We start from the raw sequence: 18,714 nt of genomic DNA on the forward strand, positions 1-18,714 counted from the left end.
ATTGAAGGCCAAAGATTATAGAGTTAGACTCTGCATCTTTGCTTGAAGCCCTCTCAGATACTGGAGCATAGACACAGATTGTCTATGCTGGAGTTCATTGAAACTCTGGAGCTGGAGGGCGAGCTGTAGATGGCGCAGTTGTAAGAACATCTCTGGTAGGGGGCACAATAGACCTTAAGTGAAATGTACCCCCTTACCAAACTATAAACTAGCCCCACAGGAAAGAATTTGGTGATCTTGGTGGTCAATTTTGTTTTAGATTTTTTATCCATAGTTGCAGGGGAAGTTATAACTTTCTTTTAAGGTTAGTTATTGGGATCAATGAGCCAAAGTGAAGAATTGTCGAAAAGGGTAACGTTACCCCGACTCCACCCTGTCCATTCTAATCCTTCCGAGAATTCCGTCTTGGTCTTTTTCATCAGTCCCCGTGTATGGTCTATTTTAGAGACAAGCTACTATTTTCGGCTATCCTCGTGTCGCTTAAATGCGAGACAGTTCAGGAGCGGAGAAACACGAACGTTTTGACATTGATGCGGAGCGCGGACGCGGACGCCAAAGAAAACTTCATAACGTGAAGTTAACATTCGATTTCAGAACACGAACCTAAGTAGGTGACGTTCGGCTGATTGTGTGAAATCGATTTGAGTGTTCTCTAACCTAAAAATTCCCGATTTTTATCGGGAAAACAACAAGTGTTGGACCTGGTGCGTTTTTAAACTATAAATTCCTGTTGATTTGGTGCCCTCGTTGGATTACGTGCTGAGATTTTTCCAAAAAAATGCTGTCTGTTCTGTATAAAGTGTACGGTGGAAGGATTGTTAAGTAGGTGAGTACGAGATGTCGAAGTGAATTCTGTGAATTGTGACTGTTATTTTGTAAGTGTATAGAATTAATTTTCACGCGTTGTGATTCGAAATCTGTTCTTGGAATGATCTTGATAGCGTTTTCTGGAATGTCTTCGATGAAGTCGATTAGGTTGCGGCATTTAAAAGAAGTTTCTACTGTTACCTCTCACTTTTTTATGTTTCGTGTATCGAAGTAACACTTTTTTTAATTGTTTTTCTTCGTCGATAAGACTAGGGAAATTTTATTGGAATTGATGGGAAGCAATTCGAAATTAATAATTTCGATATGATTTTTATTCGAATCATATTGCTTTTCAATCACCATTTCGATCAAATATTGATTGAATATTTATCCAACCAATAAGCTTGTTCCGGAAATTGAAAATTAATTTGAGTTGGAATTTTAATTTCAGAAGATAATTGAAAGTCATCATTTATTTAACTCCCTGTACACCGCCGACCCCAACCTAAAGTTGGATAAACGCGATATATGATTGCCTACAACGGTTTTTTCAGAAAAAAAATTAGAATTTGTAAAATATTGAATCATTTTTTTATCAGAAACAGAAAATTTTTCTAGGTGAAAATTTTCAATGAAAAAATGCAAATTTTCTCATAAGCTTCAATATTTTCAAAATCACCAAAATATTTCCCTGTCGGTTTCCAAAAAATTAAAAAAAATTAAATTTAAATCCCAAGATTCGCTTTGCATGATGGAACTCGTTTTTTTTACAGTTTTTTTCTCGGATTCTGCGAATTATTGATTGAACAAAATTTAAAATGAACCATCAATTAGATAGTATTTTTAACGAGCTATCCGGATAATATGCTATCTCAGAAACTTTCGAATATAAGATATGCAATGAAAGTAGGTAATAATGAACGAATAGTTGAAATTTTTTTTTCAAAATTACCCTGAGGAAGACATCAATGTGCTCTATGGTTCAATAACAACAATAAAATATTTTCCAGATTTCGCTTTTTTTCGAAAAATGGATTTTCCGCAAAAACTTTTTTGCAAAAAATACTATAATATGAATGGTTCTTCTGATGATTTTATAATATGAATGGTTCTTTTGTTAATTTTGCCTTATGAATGAGCTCCAAAAAACAGGTCGAAAATCTTGTTATTCTGACAGTCTATTTTATTATATCTCAATTTTCCGTCTCGAGAGCGAATTTACTGAAATTAAAAAAATTTGTAATGGACTTATGTTGAACAACACTGATTCAGGCCGTTCGTAAATAATTAACAATATTTTAGTAAATCGTCTTATACAAACTTGTATAAACCTAGGTATAAACCCTTTCGTTAAATACTTGCAGAGAACTTTTCATCCGTTCTTTACATAGCTCATCAGCTCATCATCGACAATGTTATCAAGTTGATATTATCGTGTAATTCTTTTAATACATATTTCCATGAAAATATACTTAGTTCACCACTTACTGGATTTCATAGAAACGATTGTTGCCAAGAGGAAGCTCGTGCATTAATTAATTAAGGAATTATTATGAATGGAGTTTTTTTGATAACAATTAATGATGGAACGTTCATTCAGGCTTCTAACCATTGAAAAATCCATTAGTGTTTTCAGAAAAGTCCGAACGGAATGTACCGGATGTGTCGCCGACTGTATAATGGTAAATTCTTATTAAAATGTCTATCTTTTCGGGAATTATCGTTCAGTCTCAATTATTAACTTGTGAGAAATGATGAAAAGTTTGGACGATAATCCTGTTAATGTCATGGCTATACTCAGTGATGACGGTTCTTCTCCATATGCCACAAGAGTGTGAAATATACAGGATGATTCATAAATATTGGGACATAGGCTAAGGGCAGATTGTTTGTACCAAAATATGGCGATAGGACCAAATATACCTCAATAAAATATTGCTGTGGAAAAAGATGAAGTTAAATGACACGATACCCCGTACCGAAGGACATTGAGCATAGAAGAGCTTTTATACTAAGAAGGTCACGTGCCTTATATGGTATAGTTACGCCACTGTCTTCAACGCGCAACGCATCCTCGACTTTCAAAAAATTTTGTACTCTATTCACTTATATCTCATCGTATCACTCGCATTGTATCTTCGATCTATTTCCAGAGAGCCCAATTCCCAGTATTCATTGTCACTTTTATATCAGTTTCCTTGTCGATTTATTATTCATCTTCTGTTTACTTAATTACGCCGTCATGACCGCCTACGGCGCGTGGTTCCGTAGAACTCGAAATCAATTTACCGCCCGTCCATAGGTGGGTAACGACATATCTCTCCAGGAACTGTTACAAAATTTTTTTGAGAACCGACCGACCGCATGACGACTTTCGCAAGTATATATTGTTATGGGTTTTCTCGGTACGCCATGAATGCTTTGAACTTAATACGTGCTTGAGACCACGATTTGCGTTTTGAAAAGTCGGAATTGTGACTCAACGTTCTGTTTAAACAAGTTTCGTATTCGATTTGATAATTGCTGTACCGAGTAACACGAAGAGGATGAGGCAAATATACAAGGCGAAGCGGAAATGTCTGGGAATATTTCTAGGGATGATGAAACTAAAAATAAGTGTTTTTATATAATCAAGTCAGGTTCAAAACCGCCAATTATGAAAGTTTTTCTATGCAACTTCTGCCGAATCAATTCTGAATTCTCCGTTCGTTGGGACCGAGGTTGGACGCTCATTTCATAAAATCCGAGTGGTCCTATAGAGGCCTGTACAGGCGAGTGCGCCACCAGTCGTCAGGAAGTCGGATACCACTTTGAGGATATATTGAAAAATTCTTAGCCTACTATAGAACCAAACAAACAGCTTTTATCAACTCCTCGTTGGAAGAAAATTTAGGACCTTTTAAACTTTTTTCAGTTGAGGAAAGAGATGATAGTCGGATGGAGCCAAATCTGTTGAATAAGGGAAATGTTCTAGTAATTCAAACCCTAAATCGCGAATTTTTTGCATGGCAACATGAGATTTGTGTGCAGGGGCGCTGTTCTGCAAAAACAAAACACCTTTGAATAGCTTTCCGCGTCTTTCCTTTTTAATTTTTTCCCGTAGAGTGGTCAGTAATGTCGAACAGTAATCTCCGGTTATTGTTCTACCCTTACCCAAAAAATCAATCAAGATTACTCCATGGCAATCCCTAAAAACTGAAGCAAGAATTTTTCTGCAGATATGTGAACACGAAACTTCTTAGGTCTTGGAGAACCAGAGTGTCGCCATTCCATCGATTGTTGCTTTGTTTCTGGATCGTGGAAATGTACCCAAGTCTCATCCATAGTAACAATTCGGTTTTAGGAAGTCTACATCGTTTGCAAATCGAGCACAGATCGAACGCGATGCTTCTACCCTTGCACGCTTTTGGTCAACATTCAAACATTTGGGGGTCCATTTTGCAGCAATTTTTCACATGTCCAAATTGACGTGAACCATATGATGAACGCGTTCATATGAAATATTCAGCTTCAGATATCCGTTTTAGCCCAATTCGACGTTCTGATAAAATCATGTCATGAACTGCATCGATATTTTCGGGGACTGACACAGAAATTGGCCTTCCCGATCAGTCATCATCTTCAATGGAAAATTCACCGCTTTTGAAGCTTGCAGTCCAATTTTTCACGGTCGCCTACGAAATACACCAAGGGTATTAAGCATATCTTCGTAAATCTGCTTACCTCTTAACCCTTTTAAATACTTGATGATGGCTCGATACTCCAATTTTTCGATTTTCACAATTTCGGTGGACATCTACTTTCTTTTAATTTATTGCGTTACTCTGGTTTACTTTTTTAACCTCAAATTTCACACTGACACTTCTAATGAGTTATTGTTCGTTGGTAACGCAATGTTTTTTTTTTGTGCATGGAACTGGTCTAGGCTAACTAGATATCAATACATCCTCTTACAGAGATTGAATATGAATACATAAATAGGGGCGATTTCTTGTCAAAAAATAGTTTGACTCTTTTATATACATTTTTTAGGGCAGCCCTTGCTAGATACAGCTCCCTGAAGACGGCACCTGAAAATCAGTTTTTTCTTGGAAACCAGTAAACTGACAAAAAGGAATCACCCTTAGTTTTTGCAGCTTGCCATTTATGTATTGATAGGAGCGCCCTTTGTGGGGATGACATAGAAATAGAAAGACGATAAATCGAGCTATACATATACGCTGAGATCGCATTTTAATCGTATTTATTACCCAAAACTTACAAGAGAAAATCGTGAATTTCCCTAAAAAGGGACCAATATAATGGTGGGTTTATGCAGAGTTACTAAGAACTAACACCTAAGAAAAAGGGCCAACCTAATTGGCAGAGTCAATGTGTGAGATTGGTCCCTTTCTAAGGTATTAGTTCTTAGTTACTCTGCGTAAACTCACCATAACGGGAAGATGGCGTAGAAAATGCCTCGGTAAACGCCTAATTGCCTTGATGAGATCAACAGCCATGAATCTAGTTAGAAAATTTTCCCATCCAATCGAACTTCTCGAGTTTATTCGCCCATTTTCCGAATCACAAAAGCGCCCTTCGCCGTATTCGAATATCGCGAAAACGATCCAATAACTGGCGCACCGAATCTTAATGGGCTCTAGGGCGGGGGGATTTAATTATATTCCACTCGGATAAATTGTATTTCTGGGAAATTTTCAATTAGAGCAATTCCTTTCAGAAGTAACGGTAACGATATATCCGGTGCGTCTTTGACGTTCGTGATTTATGGTTTCTCGTGTATATTCTGTAATTTGGGGCGGTACACGAGCCTTCGTCCTTAGGGGAATTCCCGGAAGAACTCGCTGAAATGAAATGGAATTGGCAAAATGAATTTCCTCATTCGCCCGACTGAGGTTATGCGATGTGAAATATTAGGAATTGTATTTGGGATGGGGGTGTCTGTGTAGCACGGGATTGGCTGTTTCTATTACAGAATTCTGAGTAGGATTCAGCTGAACTGCCGAAATGTGATGATGCTCTCATTTACAGTGTGTACATAAAGTAGGGAATGAATTTTCTCGCACTGGGATTTAAAAAAAATGCTCGAACACGTCGGTCTACTTTTTAAGAGGGGCACATTTTAGGCATATTACTTTGCCTCCAGAGACAACCAACTCTCTCTGTCTCTGCTTGCCTCTATATTTAACCCCTGAGCGGCGCTGAGTGCCACCCTAGTTTTTGTGATGGGAAGGGGGGTCGAGTGATACCTCATTTTGAAGGTCTCTCGCTCCAGATTATAGCCCTAGAGTTTGAAGTTGCTAGTGTTATCTTTGTTAACATGACAGCTTGTCAAAATTCCTAATTTTATTAGTTTTCTCAAGCTATCATATTAACAGAAAAAAGTAGCAACTTCAAACTCTAGCTAGGGTTATAACTACCTACTTGAATAAATAACTTACTTTTCCTAATCAAATATTCAAACTGAAACCCTTCTTGTGCCTGACAGTATCCTAAACGATCGACAAATTCCTGTTGGACCATACTTATAGTTTGGCAGCTGGTATTAGCACATACGCTATTCCCCCTACTCAAGGGGTGAAGCAATATGCCTAAAATGTGCCCCTCTTAAAAAGCAGATTTTTTTCTAATCCTTGTGCGACAAAATGAATTTATTCCATACTTTATGTACGCACTGTAGAGTATAGTGGAAAAACTTATCGACTCAAAACTTCTATCTATCCCTCGATTTATCCGCTTGTGATTAATGCTCCATAATTCACGAGATGAGTCCTTGACTTGTACAGGGTGGGCATTGTTTTCAAAATTCGATGGGATTGAATGGCAGCTTCGTAACCGTAAGAGCTAGAAATATGCAACCATTTTTCCCTAGAAAGAGAGAGATAGAGGCAGGGCAACCTTTCAGGGTGGGCAAAATACGTTGTCTACTGAGGGGATCTCGTGAACTATGGCAGTTAGAAGAAAACGGATGACACATTCTCTTTTTTCCTGACTAATCCAAATCTTGAAACAGAACCTGCCTATCCTTCATTGATTTCGAGTTATAATCAGAAATTGAGATTTTGACGATATTGAAAAGTTCTCATAACTTTTTTGTCTTTGAAGTTACAGATCTGAAACTTGAACGCACTTTCATGTGTAGAATCTACTGATAAAATATTTTTTTCCAATTCAAAAATTACAAAAAAAAAATTGCATTTCAATAAACGAAAGTTCGCCTAATGATTCAGGTGAACAAATATTTTGAGCTCGTCAGTGGATTCCACGTAAAAAAGTGCATGTGGAGAGAACTTTCCGAAATCGTCAAAATCTAATTTCCTGCTAAAAACTCAAAAACGAAGAATCGTAGAAGGCTACGATTTTCACCATTCTTTGTTTCTCTAAAAAAGAACACGGAAATGTTTCATCAGTTTTCTTCTTCTAGCTGCTTCAGTTCTCGAGATCCCCTCAGTAGACAACGAATTTTGCCCACATTGTACATATATTTCAACAGAGGATTTCTGAGGTCAAGAATCCATTTTGAGTTTTCGCAATGAGCTATGCCACCCCTGGAAACCTGGCACTAATGTTTTTCCAGGCATCAAAAATACCATTTTAACCTTCGGAATATGCTGCTAAATATTGGAAAAGCAAGCATGAACTCAATTTTTCCATTCCATTGGATCAACGAATTGCCTAGTATTTATAATACAATAAATGAGTTACTGCAATTTCGTTGGCGATAAATGTTGAAAATTCTTCTCTTGATTTCTGTTTCATTTTCAACAATAATTCAACCATTCATCTATATTCATCTCCATTATCATCTCATTATTATTATCGTTGTTTATTTCATTTCTCACAGCTAACCGATTCAAATATAACCCATCCAAATCATTTCTGAACGTTTTTCTTTTTTGCCAGGTTGAAAAACATGGAAACACTATCATGACACAAATACCTATTTCCTTCAGAACAACAAATTAAATCTATGACACTACACATGTGTAATGTGTGTTTGAGTTTTAGACATCTTATGTGTATTATAGTCAATTCTGTGAATCTTTCGAGCAGAGGTGCATTCAGCCAAAGTACCCAATTTTTCGAATTTCACAGGTATTTTTCCAAAATGGTCAAATATTCATTAGGGAGCGTTCAACTTTTAAAGAGTTCAGTTCGAAGAATTTCTGGTATGTAATGTTCATAATGAAGAAACTGGAGGCTTTGGGTAGAACTTTGTTTGGAGAAGAATCACCACATGAATCAAAAACTATGTTCCAAAAATCATACCATCGTTTGTGAGATATAAGTGAAATTATTTTTTTTTTAGATTTTCAACAGCTTGTATCTTTTAAGCCTGATTGGAGGAAATGTAAAAATATATATTGGTACAAGTTTCGGTACAAGTCAAAGACTCACGTAAAGCCCATAAGACCACCAGTATTCACTCGTGATTAATGAGCCATTATTGACTGGTCTATCAGACGTCATGTTTATAACAGCTCGTAACAGACATAGAGACCTCCTTTGCGTATATTGATATTGAAATTAATACAGATATTATTGACAATGATATTCCAGAGATACTCTTTTTACAATCGTGGATGAAGTTTTGTATTCCACTTGCATATTATTCACTTGATAAATCACCAAACTGGACTTGGTCTCGTTTGGCCATAATAATATGCTTCTTGAATAATATATGTGCCATAAAAGGACATACACTCATACAGAAACTACGACTGGATTGGAACACTCTGTATTCTTATCTTACTGGAACAAAATAAGCATGAGCAGCGCCAGCGAAGCGTTCTAAGATGTATTTTAGACGCCTGAAGCGTATATTCACCTCCAACTCGGGACGTTGAAAATATTTCAGAAATAATAATCTGTATTCTAGGAATACATTCCGTGTATGCCGTTCCGAGTAATGTAAATTACGACCTGGATTGACAATAAATTATATCCTTCGGCAATCTCTCGTTTTATTGGCTCGAGGAATACAGCCAGTTCGGTTTTATTGTGAGCGTTTGCTATTACGCCCGATGCTCTGCTCCTATTGTGGATAAAAATTGGATTTAATCCCTAAGTTCTTCATTACTGAGAATGAGCATTGGAAATGAAGCGGAGTAATGGTTATTTACCTGTTTTAGTGTGGTGCTCACTTCACCGGAGCGTTTTTAGCATGAGCCTCAGGCTGTAAGGAAACTGCGATGGATTTGTTCAAGCGAAGGGCTTAAATTCAAAAGGCCTTTTTCTCACCTTTGTTTGAGCAGCCATCTGATTGATTCTTGGGCCATAAATGTAACGTCACACTAGCGCGTAGCTATAAATAAATTCAATTGATTTATTTCTGGTCTACTCGTTAAACTATATCCCCATTAGTTATTCATTAGATGAAGAAAGTTTTCGAATAGAAGTTATTTTATCTTATATTTTTTATAACGTTATCCATTGTCTCTGATACGCCCCTGCTTACTAACCGAGTTCTGCCGGTATGCTTGACCTTGCCATCTTCTACGTCATCACCCTTCCAGTCGCCGTTGAACTGAATTGCACCTCTTTGCTATATTCTTGCTCTCCACCCCGGTCCGGGATTACTATTGTCAAACTGACTGATTTTTTTACGTCAAGAATTTCAATTTCCTCTTTTTTTTTGGCCTTTTCTCATCTGGCACCTGGGCTTAGACGTTCAGGGTTGAAAAAAAGAGAATTTACCGAATCCTCCAGATCAGCAGCTCTTCCACTCTTGCCTCTCCCACTTGGTGCTTTCGAAATTGATTTACAGAGTGAGTCTTTTGAGATCTACATATATTTCAACAGGAGATTCCAGTTGTCTCAAGAAACACTTTTTCCTCTTACCATTTTCTCCAATTTGGTTCGGTTCACATGATACTGGCTGTTGAAAATCCATAAAAATATAGTTTTCAGTTGTCTCAAACGATTTCATCGAATGGAATGATTTTTTTTATAGTTTTTCATTGATGTAATGAATTGTCTCCGAACACAAAATTCCAATACCCATTATTACCATTACATACCATAAAAATTCCAGAAATTCAATAAAGAACTTTCAAATGTAAGTTGTACGCTCACTGATGTATATTCGACAATTTTGAAAAATGAATGTATTCTTCATATTTTTTAGTGTAATGCGCCGTTTTCGGGTAATTTTCAAAAATAACAAATATCTATGAAATTCGAAAAATTGGGCACTTTGGCTGAATGCAACTCTGTTGAAAAGATGCACAGATATGTAGTGTCATAAATTCAGCTTGTTTTTCTGAAGGGAATTTTGTTTTTCCATTGCTCAATATGAAAATTCAAAAGGCTAGGCAGACTCGAAAAAAAATTTTTTTTTATCCCAAGAATCTATACAGGGCGAGTCTTTGACTCGTACAAATATTTCAACAAAAGATTCTTGAGGTTAAAAGAAACACTTTTTTCCTTTACCATTTTTTCCGAATCGGCACGGTTTAAAAGATAAAGGCTGTTGCGATACCATAAAAAAATGTCATTTTAAGTTTTATCGAATAAATAAATTCTGGAATATAGTTTTTCATTTATGTGATAAATCTTTTTCGAACACAAGCTATCACCCACGTCTTCCAGTTTTCTCATTATGACCATTACCTACCATAAAAAAAACAAAAATTCAAAGAACCCCACGCTTGAAAGTAAGTTGGACATCCAATGAAAATTTGAAAGTCTTGTAAAATAAAATTATTCTTCATATTTACTCGTATAAATGAAATTTTGAAAATTTTGTAATACAACTCTGTTTAAAAGATATTTGTAGTGTCATAGATTAAGCTACATAGTTATTCTGAAGGAAATTTTGTATTTCCAGGGGTGGCACAGCTCATTATGAAAACTTAAAATGGCTATATCTTTTTATCAGGGCCGAATCGGGAAAAATGGTATTGGAAAAAAGTGTCCCTTTTAACCTCAAGAATCTGCTGTTAAAATATTTGTACGAATCAAAGACTCACACTGTATTTGAACAAGTCAGACTCACCCTGTATACCAATGTTTGAGTAACCAGTCCTTACACTAATAGTCTAGCTTCCAGCTTATCGAATTTCTACTTCAGGTAATCTTTTCTGAAAAAGTTACTGATGTATATTATTAGCAAGATGGCCAGTGATGTTTTCTCTAGTTTGTCGATGATGCAGGAAGTATAAGGAAGTGTATGTTATCCTAGCCCAAACTTATCTCATTATAGACCTTGAACGCATAAGGTTATGTAATGAATTTTGATGAGCTCCTGTGTTTCCAATCAGAATTGTCAGATTGAATTTCGAATTATCGATCGCCAGCCTAAACTTTCCGCATAGAAGTTTGCAGTGATACATAGTTGTCTCGTCGTAATGAACAACTTTATGCGTTAATTGTATTCGTGGAAAAATAACGAAATTAATGTGGCTTCAGTCAAGTTTTATAGACTCTTAAGTTCAACATATTTCTCAATTGAAAAAACAATTAAAATGAAAGAAAAGGCGAGTTGACACCCTAATGAAAAAAATCAAGTCTCGTGCAAAATTAAAAAAGCAAATCATGAATGCACTTTTTGGATGGAGACTAAGGGGATGTTACATGCCCTTAAATTTGCAATGTTTTCTTTTTGTTCTCCTAGAACGAATCGAGATTGAAAATGATGAAGCAATAACGCAGATTCAAGCGAATTAGTTAAAAACCCTCGAAGATGACCTGAAAAACCAAGGATGCGCGGAACAGATGTTCTAACGTTTGTGTGTTACGAATTCCTATTAATATCTTACCCAGTATCGATCGTATCGATTATTTCTCGAAGAATACCCATCTATAGTGAAGCAGCGGCCGATTTTGTATTCATAAACGAAACGCGACGTAAGCTATTCTTCTTTTATTTCTATACGCCAGCAATGATGCCACAATGTAGTAATTTTTTCCCAGTATTCGTAACCGGTCATTATTACTTGGAAACTGAATAAAGAACCGATTTTAAACGGAGCTCGAACATGTCCGGCAATTCGAAATCGAATCGAGGTCAATATACCTTTTTCTACCTTCGTGACTGACAATGTGGAGGTTCATTATTTCATCCCGTAAATTGATCGGCGTCTATAAATAGGCGGGTAGGTCAATTTGGTATGTACCTGTTCGACGGCCAGGAACCATATGGCTCGAATCATTTAAATGCAGCTATGCGTTTGTTGCTAATTTTATTCATTATTAAAATTAACATTGATTAACATTCGAAATCTGGCATATATGAGTTGGTTATTCGTTTCTGGTTATGCGCTTGGAAACAAGGCCTTCCACAAATTCAGCGCAGTATTTGATGTTTAATTGGAAACTGGTTGACCGAGCAGACTTTATCCTGCCATAGTAAGGAAATATTTATTAATTGGAAGTAAAAAAGAAATACAAAAAATAAATAAGAATATTATGAACAGGCTAAAAATAATTAATTGACTGATAAACAAAATGCTGAACTTTGAGAACATGTTATTCAATTGTCAACTGTCAACATCCAGTCAACCATTTGTCCATGGGGGGTAGATTACATACACTTGCGCGCGAAATTTATATTTCGTTTAGTTCTCTTGATTTTATGATTTTCTTAGATAGCTTTTCCAAGTTCTTCCTCGATAAAAACCTTCTACGAAGTATGAGGAAGGTTTGAGAAAAAAATGGATGAATTCAGCCGTTTTTACATGATGCGATGACAAGGCAAAACAAGGCTCCGTTTTATTTATAAAGATTACAGAGAATTCTTCTCTGGTTCAGTGGCAGAAAAAATTGTAAAAATTTCTTGAAAACCAGATTTATCAACGTTATTGCAGAATAAATGAGTAAAAGTTCTATTGTTTTACACAGTAGCATGCTTGAAGGAAAAAACAGCATTTAAAATTTAAATGGGAATATTTCGCAAACAGATGCAATGAAAAAAATTGATAAATATGTATGCTGAACTAATATTAGTTAAGGTCTTCTATATAGAAGGCCTTTCTAATGAAGTATCAGTTACCCGTTACCCCATCTTTCCTATTCAAAATACAGGGGTATTTAGGTTGTCACACTAAGGGTAATGTGAGACAGTTTTAAATTCGATGTAAAAAGACCAAAAAGACAATGTACAAATATTTTAATACATAGTAGATTCTTGAGGTCAAAAGAAACACTTTTCCATACCATTTTTTCCGATTCGGCCCTGATAAAATTATATAGTCATTTTAAGTTTTCACAATGAGCTGTGCCACCCCTGGGAAAACAAAATTACCTACAGAATAACTAGCTAAATATGTGACACTACACATTTGTGGATCTTTCAAACTGTGTTGTATTCAGCCAAAGTATCCTCTTTATCAATTTACACAGATATTTTTTATTTTTGAACATCAAATTGCTCGAAAACGGCGCATTGTACGAGAAAATATGAGGAATACTTTTATTTCAAACGTTCAAATATTCATTAGATAGCGTTCAACTTAGTTTCAAGAGTTCGGTTCTTTGAATTTCTGGTATTTTTATGGTACGTAATGGTCAAAATGAGAAAATTGGAAGACGTGGGTGATATCTTGTGTACGAAAGAGATTCATCAAATAAATGATGAAACTATATTCCAAAATTCATTTCATTCGATAAAACCATTTAAGATTTTTCTTATGGTTATTCAACAGCCTGTATCTTTTAAACCAAGCCGATTCTGAAAAAATGGTAAAGGTAAAAAATACTTCTTTTGACTTCATGAATCAACTGTTAAAATATTTGTACAAGTGAAAGAAACTCTGTATAATTCGGTTCTGCCTACCTATAGGGCCTCAGTTTCATTTTAATGGCCCACTCTGTATATTTGCTAGCTATTTCCCAGCTTCGAAATGTCCTACCAGATCGCGTGATTTAACACCGCGAGAAATATTCAGGGAAATGAAATTCAAAGAAGGTTCATACTCATAAATTCATGGAATCGAATATGATTCAATTGCTTCGATGAAAATCAATTGTTATTTTGCTTTACAGTTCAGTAGTGGGGGAGCCCTGGGACCGTGGGCCCTGTGCTGGAACCCTTATCAATCTAGGCTTGTATTTCGGTAAGTGTCTTTTAGCTTTCTTTTCTTTTTGTTCCATGATTGTACACTTTGATAATTGGATTCAAATTAATCGTTAATTATAAACCGAAAACTTTGCATAGTGGTCCATTTTCCTTTTATTTTCTTTATGAAGGGTGTGTAAACTTATGTGGAAAATTGTAAATGTTATAGGTAAGACATAGGTTGAGAAAGATCATTATTTTTTCCAATCGTAGACAGCTCGAAATACGACAAAATACGAAAATTAATGAAAAGATATTTTCAATTACACGAAATGAACCATTTTTCACGCCCACCAAGCTCTCTAAAAATGTAAAGTGAATAAAAAGTGGCGCGCAAAATTTATACCTTCGGTATAATATTTTGTAGATAAATGGTCGTACACTCGTACAGGTCAATTTTTATTTCAAACTAGCTGGCCCTGCATTCTTTGTCTTTCCATAGTGGGGGAATATTTAATATTTCAAAGATTTTATTTTAAACTTTTTATTAAAAAAATTTATTGCGTACATATTTATTTGTACTTATTATGACCATTTTTTATTCAAAATATACATCGATTTTACATTGCAGCCTTACTTTGTAAACAACATTTTTTGTTTGATCTGTTGCATAAACAAATAAAGTTGAGTCAACAGACGAACAAGCTACGTACAACTGTCCGTGTGCAAAGCATGTATTTTCGAGATTAATCCTGCAAACACTCAGGTGCGATATAAATTGTCATTACGAATAAAAGCCCCACAGAAAATTACAGAAGACTAATTTTTTCAACGTCAATGTAACTTGCAAAACTTACGTCCAGTTTCATAATCGAATTTAACGTCACTTTAAGCTTAAAGCTTCCTTTACTCTCATTTTTAGTAGGGTTAAAGGAAGCTTTAAAATTAAAGCGACTTTAGGTTTGATTATGAAACCGGCCGTTACTGTTTAACCCACAGATCAATAAAAAATTTATTGATCTGAGCATCTAGCCCACCAGTTCTCGTTAATGAATGGGAAGAAGAAGAATCGATATCAATTATAAAATAACTTTCAGTTGGATATAATATAATATACTATGGTAAATGTGCCGAGTTTTTTATTGATCTGAGGTTTAACCGAAATTTAAAGGGAATATAGAAAAGTGTGAAGCACAAACGCTGTGTATCCATATAGTACTCAAAATTAATATTGTGTTTACTACTCCCTCAGCCTCACAATGATGAACTAACTGATGATAAAAATGCTGAACGTTAAGAACATTAAGTTCATTTATCAACTGACAGCAAGTGTCAACCACTTGTCTCTGGAGGGTAGACTACCCAACATACTCTTGCGCACAAATTTGAATTTCGTTTGGTTCTATCGAGTTTACTAGGCAACTTTTCCTATTTTTTTTCCAGTTAAAACCTTCTTCCAGGTATGAGGAAGGCTTCGAAGAAAAAATCAATTAAATCGGTTCAGCCGTTTTTACGTGATGTTATGACGACGCATAACAAGGCTTCATTTTATTTTTAAAAACTTTTCGTGTAGAGTTGAGGAGTTTAACAAGTATTTTGGGTTGAATAAAGAATTAAGGAGTGATTGTTGTCTTAACTTCTCAAAATGTCCATTTCATATACTAAATAAAAACGTAAGCTGTAAGAGGATTGTTTCGACAGCTTGGCAACGACGTTTCGCTGACGTCATACCGCAGCTGAAATAAATGGACTCTATAATTCATAAGATTTCTTCCGATTTCGAAATTTCCGCAGTCGACTGTCTGTTTTGACTGGAATATTTACGATACACGAGACTTGGACGTCGACGGTGTCGCGACGCGACCATAATAGACGTCTATTTCGAGCTGTCGAAGGGTAAATAAGTCCGTTTCGCAAGGAAGGCGACGATCGAAAGTTTCCTTTATCTTTTTCATGGAAAACGGCCGCAGCTTGTTTGTTCACAATTTCCATAAACCGGGATTTCGTCGATACATCCACTAGACTCGAGGTGAGTCACGGATCGCGTAGATACCTTATACCACGGTTTTTATCTTCGACGCAGTATCATCATTCAGATTCGGGGAAAAGATTTTTATTTAGACAGACCTACGTCGATGTTATTGACATAGACATACGCGCGTTGGTTTTTTCCGTAGGATCATTTGTTACGAAATTTGTTGGACAATTTTCTATGGACATAGAAGAGTTGAGTTTGAGGTTAAGATGTTGATGTTATCAGTGAACTCTAAAAGACTTTTACAGTGCACCATAAAGTAAGTCAAGTCAAGTCAAGTCAAGGGTCTGTTCTGTGCAGTGCACTGGATATTATAGATGTTATATTGCTTGGAATCGATAAAAATTGGAGAAAATCCACGTGGAATCAATATTTCCAAATATTATTTTTGGAAATGTATGCATGATTGCCGACAAAGTGTTAGGGACATCGGATATCCTAAATTTTTTGTGGGAAGGCACGCAGTTATGATATGGGGGCTTTGCATTATAGAGTAGAAAGTGGAAAGACAGGAAAGGCCCTCATATATCTAGTACTAAAAACCGACTACATTTTGGTCAGTGAAAACACACTCGACAATGAGATGGCGCTCATAACGTACTTTCAATACAGAAAAACTGTTGAATAACAGTTTTCTGTTTTATAATTGAAGGGCGCGAAATTCGAATTCTATTCCTTGTATTGCATTTTAATATGGACTTTGTTTAGACCAGGAAACAAACATCCTGAGCGACAATACAAAAGTATGGCTTTGCTTTGTAATCAGGACGTTAGTTTTCATCTGAACATTGTTTGGAATCAATTAATATCAATGAAGAACGCTGTTGGATGTGCTATATTTTATTTGCAATTTATATAAAATTTACAAAAATTGAACAACAAATAAAGCTTCGACTAGGACACAAAAGTATATTGTGATCTGCTATACGTCGAAGGTGTTATTTCTGTGCTAAAGGCTGTTTTGAATTAATTAACTGCCACTCTGTTTCCAGATCAAAATCAATAAAACCTTTGTATTTCTGAGTATATTAAAGGAGTATCAACTGATAATCATTGAATGAACCTATAAAGGTCATAATTTCCCCTTAATGCAAGGGATGCTATCTGCAAGCAACAATTTACGTGGATGAACAGTTCTCAATTGACTTGCAGTCATTGTCTTAAACGAAAATTTTATCCACTTTGGAGCACTTGTTACGAGTTTTAATAGTTACGCTTTCATTTTCCTTAGTTGAGTAAAAAACTGAGTTTCGGAAAATCCATTCTATTATTATTTGATCCACAGTTCTCCACCATTCAATAATTTTCGAACGATATTTTGGGGTTTTTACCAAGAAATCAAACGAAAAATTCAATAATCAGCAACTAGAACGAGCTAGATAAACAAAAAGCGATACGAGAATTAAAACATTCAAAACATCTTTGATCAAAATGGCCATTTGAAATCGAACAAAATTTCATATGTTTCTGCAAATGACACTCAAATTAATATTCTAACCAGTCCAGGCGTCTTGAAAACACACTTGACACATAGATGGCGCTCACATCACTTTAGTCGCTGCGTTTCCCATCTTTATACTCTATAATTTTTGGTGGCACTGATATGGGAGTAGATCATCTTTGGTATTAAGAGGAGAGGAAAGACCACAGGAATGTGGGGTGTTGCCATAACACTTGAACGATCAGTAGAAGTTGCGAATATTAATCGAAAAGATGGCAGCACTTTACGAGCGTCTTTTTCAAATTTCAGCAGATTTCGAATTGTAGCCAATGGCGAATTGAGTTTTCATATAATTCGTTGTTTCTGGCGACCTGCAGAGCCTCTATTTCAACAATAGCCCACTCTGTATCTCACAATTTCCGCCTTCTCCCTTGTTAACATCATCTACTAGTTTTTAGGTTGCTACCAAAGCCTTTATTTTATCTCTAAATCAATTCTATCTCCAGGTAATTTTATTGATTTCGATAAAAACAAATGCACAGTAATACTCAGATCGAAAAGACCTCCGGAATGATGTGTCACTCGCACTGTATCCGTATGGTTATCCTCCACTCCATTCGTTCATAATTTGTGAACGATCCACGAATTTCATAAATATTGAGCCCAAAAACACTACTCTTTGCTATCGATGAGTTGAATCGGTACCACCCATTGAACTCAAGAACTTTCTTAAGTTCAATAGTACTACCCAACCCTGTCTGTGATCGAAGCTAACCTCACTTTTGTCAAATTGACGACTGGTGTACATTTGTTTAAATTTGCGTTTGATAAACGTCGAAAAGCTCGATTTTCTGAGGCTTTCATTTGTCATTTCCGTCTCCCAGGTCTAGAGTATTTGTTGGGTAAATTACCAACAGCTTTCATAAGTGATAACCCCTGTATTCAAAAGTATATGAGATTATTCATCTCAAGATACTTGATATAATTATTGATCCACGTGAACGTTGACGTATATCTTAAGCGTAAGCTTAGTAACGATAAATACTCCGACTTTACGTCACTGTTTTATGAATCGTTTCGATTTTGGAACATTGACATAAGATTCGGGCTTCCAGGAATCCTTACGCTGTTTTGAACACGATCTATTTCGAAATTGACTCGTATATATGTTGGGTTGGCTTACTGCGAGCGAGGCAAAACAAATAATAGCTTCGTTATCGTATAATTGTTTCAAGAATGAATTGCGAAACATCTTGAAGTCGATCAATTTAGGAGCTACAAGAATTGTGATAACGCTTCATGTTGAAAGTTAATTTTAATGTCGATATTTTCCGTGGAACTAGGAGGTGATCTAAATTTAGTACGATTCCGTTAAGAAGTTTCCAAGAATTGAAGTTCTTTATCCTCGGCTTTAATACGAAACTGGTATTCAAT

At 35.8% G+C, this 18,714-nt stretch overlaps 1 protein-coding gene across 1 annotated transcript in view; it reads left to right on the forward strand.

Annotated features, from left to right (window-relative positions):
- The first annotated feature begins 555 nt into the window (after nt 1-555).
- Nucleotides 556-18,714, forward strand: part of LOC123317130 (suppressor of cytokine signaling 2-like) — a 49,528-nt gene continuing 31,369 nt past the window's right edge. Inside the window, exons 1-2 of the mRNA XM_044903518.1 lie at nt 556-826; nt 13,792-13,862. The gene's annotated coding sequence lies outside the window, so the exon portion shown is untranslated. The remainder of the gene's footprint in view (nt 827-13,791; nt 13,863-18,714) is intronic.

The sequence above is a fragment of the Coccinella septempunctata genome, chromosome 7, assembly GCF_907165205.1.
Source record: "Coccinella septempunctata chromosome 7, icCocSept1.1, whole genome shotgun sequence".
In the NCBI taxonomy this organism is placed as follows: Eukaryota; Metazoa; Arthropoda; class Insecta; order Coleoptera; family Coccinellidae; genus Coccinella; species Coccinella septempunctata.